Source organism: Branchiostoma floridae, chromosome 14 (assembly GCF_000003815.2).
Source record: "Branchiostoma floridae strain S238N-H82 chromosome 14, Bfl_VNyyK, whole genome shotgun sequence".
In the NCBI taxonomy this organism is placed as follows: Eukaryota; Metazoa; Chordata; class Leptocardii; order Amphioxiformes; family Branchiostomatidae; genus Branchiostoma; species Branchiostoma floridae.
This window is the reverse complement of record NC_049992.1, coordinates 350,102-355,107: the sequence shown is the minus strand read 5'-3', so window position 1 is coordinate 355,107 and position 5,006 is coordinate 350,102. Positions and strand designations below refer to the sequence as shown.

Genomic DNA, 5,006 nt, shown 5'->3' with positions numbered 1-5,006 from the left:
TTCACTATCGAGACCCCCATGCTGCTCCAGCCGGACCATGCAAATTTAAAGGTTTGGGATTTGGGGATTCCGTGCAATTAACTAGAACTATTCAAAACTATCGGTAAATATAGTCGACGCTTGTGTTCCTTTGTGACCATGCCCTTCTTCTCAAACATCTTGTACGTAGATAATAAACATATTTTGTACTTTTATAAAGGCTACAGTAGAAGCCAGTTAATCGTACAATGTATTACTGCACACTTCTGTTAATTGCACGGAATCCCAAAATCCCGAACTGATGCGGTCCAGCTGGATAACTTCGCATATCATTGCACCACACGGTTAATTGGCAAATGGGGTGTGCAATTAAGCGGCTTCTACTGTATTTCACAGTCCTTGCTTGATTTCCAATGATGTATTTGCATCTGTAAGTAGCAACGACTATAGCTGCAGTACAGTGCACGAGTCAGAATTGCCCTGAGGATTGTGACAGACGATCACCGAAACGGGGTGAAAATAAAACAAGGGTTGTGAAATCAAAGATCTGTATCATACAGAGCCCTTCTCATTATTGTGACCATATGAAGTTTGCACGATGGTTTATGTGTGGTTTTCACTGCTATACCAAAAGTCTCCATAACTTACCTCCTCTCAGTACCCGATTTATCATGGTCCCAAACCCCAAAATACCCTGCCAATACCCTGATCTGGCTCGTCTTCTGTGTGGCCCAATGTAAAAAATTAAGACAACAAGTAATATTTCTTCATTAAGTAGATTTTCCTTTTTCCATCAACAATAATACATACACCAGGTGCATTACCTTCAATGTAAAAAGGAAGCATGGGAGGTATTACGCCTTAGAAATGACTAAAATTCTGAGAGATTAAAACTCTGCTTTTAGTCAATCAGGTAACCCCCTATTACATCCTCTCAAATCCAATCAAATCCTCTTTATCCTCACCTGATGGACTGTAAAAGAAAGGATCCCATTTCCTATGTGGAAATACAAAACTTCTTCACATCTTCATTTATTATATTAATTTAGATCTATGAGGGTAGCCATCGTAATTTCAGTAATTTTCGGCAATAAATTGTTTGATTTTTAAGGGCCTCTTAGGGCGGCCCAGGCCTCAATAACGGAAACACTCAAGGGTTTATCATATGGCTGTTCATAGTTCCACCTACCTATCACAAAGGATTACTCAATTTGGCCGACTTCAATCTTCCGACCTCAGCATAGTATGCCTGGTTTCTCATACAATCATATTTTTGAAGGTGCTCATATGTGCAAATTAAAGTGAAAAAGACTGTCACAATTCTATCAAGATAAGAGTAGCAAAATTATGTGTCAGAGAACTTGATCAAGAAAAGTACAATATACTTGTACGTGTTCATCCCAGAGTAGCCTTGTTCTTGACCTTTTTTTGTTGTCTTGTTTCTAGATAAATTTTCAATATGCATGACAAAGTCCTGCAGCTACGTATCCTGTGTATTAAAGGGGCATTCCACTTCACACGGGAGTGTTATTTTCCGATAGATATTGATTTTAGGAAGTAATAAATGCATACGTCTTCACATGATATGATAAAGTACCCAGTTGCTTCGCGTGCCTCAAAAGCATTCAGTCTTCTACCAAACTCCCCAAGTACCCTCTAATTGAATTAATCCTATGGCTGAATACAATGCAAAACTTTTAGGTGAGGTTACAAAACTAATTTCAGGATTGCTAAGAAATCTCGCCTTGTTATGTGTTCTTTGCTATCTTATGAGCAATTTGCATTCTCAGTGTGCTTAGCGATCCTCATTTATTCCAAAATATGCATGATAAACAAAGTGTCTAATATGCGTATAGGGAATGCATGTGTAGGGTCTGCATGGGTTTACTGAGTGTCATATTGTTTTCCAAAACACATATCGCGCAATTCATCCCAAGGTGAATTCCACAAAATTCGGCTGATTATACTATTCATTGACACATTATCTATTGGAAAACACCACCCCCTTTTGGAGTGGAATGCCCCTTTAAACGGTGTCACATATGTGGTGCCCTGGTAACCCCCATGCAGAGCCTTTTTCATTGTGTGCGGCATACTAGATATACGCTGTGAATTTTAGTAAGGTATCTACTAAATGACGAAAAAGAGCAAAAGATTTGTAAAAAAATGTGTGAAATCAAGGTAATTCTTTTTCAGGTATCCGTATAACCCCCATGTAGAGCCCAAATTAACATTTCCAATCAATTATGATATTTTTCACAGTTAAGTATGATTTACAAGATGACAGGAGCAAAATCACGCGTCAGAGAACTTGACTCTCTGCTGTTTTGGCTTGAAACATGACAGAGTACACCCTTAGCAACGGCCTTAGCAACAGTTTTGCTAACGATTCTGAAAGAAATGACGTAAAAAAAACACATTTCTGCATCTGTTACATGTTAAACATTTTAACATGATTCCTTGTACTTCTACTGATGTAATCAGAGTAAAATACTACAGAAAAGTAATTTGCATCAGTTTTGTTGTGGAGTACGATCTGAAACCTCCTTAACAACAGCCTTAGCAACGGCCTTAGCAACGATATTGTCACTATAAGCTGGCAGATGTGTCATTCTTCACACATTCATATCTCCGGATTTCATTGATGGATTTCGATCATTTAAAGCTTAATATGCAGAGAAGGATACATACGGTAAGTCTAACTCATCAGGCAAGGCCTCATAGGTAATGTGAATAAATGAACGATATTGGAAAGTAAAGTATATATTTTTCACCAGAAAATCACCAAAAAATATGATTTTAGGCAGTCATAATTTCGTGTTGAATCACAATATCAAAAATCAATTGATATTTTTATGATCCTCTTAGCAGGTTCTACCAGCCTGTGAATTTTCGTGGAAAAATATTGATGTTTAATTTTTTGCCCCTCCCCCTTGTTGAAGACACGAAATTTCCAGATCATTTAGGTGGTGATAGGTTTGAAGGGTGATAGCCGGTAGAAAGCTACCATACCAGAATGGCTATCACGTCAAAATATATGCCACAGGCCTTCTACTATTCAAAAATAACAAGGAGAATTTGCCACCTCGGAGGTACCGATTTTTCCTCTGGCCCATGGACTATGGGGGAGGAAAATGTACTCTAGACTGTAATTCAGTTTCTGGAACTGACTGTGATGTCTGTGAATCAAGGTGGCCCTTCCTGTCTGACTCTGTATTAATGTGTAAAGGGCCCTCCGCATTGTCTGGTTATTCATATATTAATGTGATTTTCTGATAAACTTGCACAAATTTGGGAACTTTGTTGATACATTGCAGTCACATGAAAGTGAACTTGCACGAGATGCAGTATGCACAGACTAAGCCCTGCAGTGATTATTTACATCTGCTTAACCTACAATCGTGTGCATATTTCCCTGTATTTAGATGTGACGTTCAGCATCCATGTCTACACACAAGACTCTGCAGCAGCAAGTTTGGAGCAGCAGCAGCTCGTACAGGTGGGAGGGACAGTCTTCTACTTTAGTTTATTTTGCATAATCGGTAACCTATCAGTAATTAGGCACACCTCGTCGATGTAGGTTAGACATCCAGGTAATAAGATACACCAAAAAGTAGTAACTCAAGCAACTGGATATGGTTTTGGAAACGGTCAGACGTTTCAACTGCAATCCAGCAGTTTTCGTAAGTGACACTAAATCTAGATCTAGTTGGAGAGGTACACACCAATTTTGTACATCAACAGTAGGTAAAAAAAAAAAAAAAAAAAACTGTGCAGAAACGGACTAAGACATTTGATCTACTATCACCTGGAATGACCCTAACTGCAGTTGATAAGTGTGGTGCGTTCTTTAATGTGCCTAAACCTCTGTAAATGAATACTGTACCTGTACCTGATGTTACAATTAAGGTACACATCAAAAGCTCCAAGTGTGGCTCTAGCTGTACTTCCCATAGAGATGACGTCCATAACAACTGAAGCTTGGGGTCCTGTAAATTTTGCAAGTAGGGATCCCCACTTAAGTGACATTTCAGGCGTACTTGCTGCTATACTGTAAGATAACAACCTATTGGTGTGATCTAGACCATGCATGTGTAACATCTGTAATATATATGCTCTTCCATGCAGAATTTCCCCTGGGTAGAGGCAGACAGTGACAGTCTGAGGATGCCCAACGCCAGGATCATTCCTCTCAAACCATGACTTCAAACGTCATCAAGGTACGTGTTGTGTCTATCTGTACAGTGCTCGAATTACCCACTTGTAAACTTGCAAATGCAACCACATTTTGCTTCAAAGCACAACCTAAGTTCAAAGCTGGGTAGCAGTGTGCAAGCTGAAATTTTGCAGTAGGAACACCGCTTTCCCCCCACCTACGTGCATATTTTTATTTCTTGATAAGATACAACATGTAACTGGAAGAAAAGATAATGGAGCTGAACATACGTTTATGAAGGTTAGACATCCAGGTAAGCAATATTTAAAAAAATACAATTCAATCTCTACAACTGGATAAAAACGGATATTTATTTCCGGACGTTTCGAGTGACATCCATCACTCTTCTTCAGCTTTGAAAGAATGAACTAGTCAGAACAATTCAATACCAGTACAGCTAACTAGAAAAACTGGTTTAACCACTAAATCGTTAGGATCGTATGCAAACTGATACACGGAGGCTTATTCAGTGCTTTCCGAGGACAATCTGGGAAGATATTATTACAGAACATAGCAGCAGCCGGTTGTGGATGTAAGTACTGTAAGACGTTGGTTACAAACAAACTATCGAACATTCAACCAATAAAAAAATAATTGTATGAAACCATGCTGCAACCGTAAAATCCATGAACTTTGTGCTAACAGCCCTACCGGCTTTTTTAATCGCTGCCCCTCCCCCTTTTACTGCACGCTCTACATTCTAAACCATAAATAAGACACGACGTGGACTATCATCACCACTATAAGATTTCACTAAGTCAATTTTCCGACTAACGTTAAATGTGCTAGAGCGGTCTTTATACGATACTAT

The 5,006-nt window shown here is 39.0% G+C and overlaps 1 long non-coding RNA gene across 1 annotated transcript in view; it reads left to right on the top strand.

The window, feature by feature from the left end:
• Window positions 1–4,073: 4,073 nt before the first annotated feature.
• Window positions 4,074–5,006, top strand: part of LOC118430481 — a 2,202-nt gene continuing 1,269 nt past the window's right edge. Inside the window, exon 1 of the long non-coding RNA XR_004832861.1 lies at window positions 4,074–4,199. This is a non-coding gene — a long non-coding RNA (uncharacterized LOC118430481). The remainder of the gene's footprint in view (window positions 4,200–5,006) is intronic.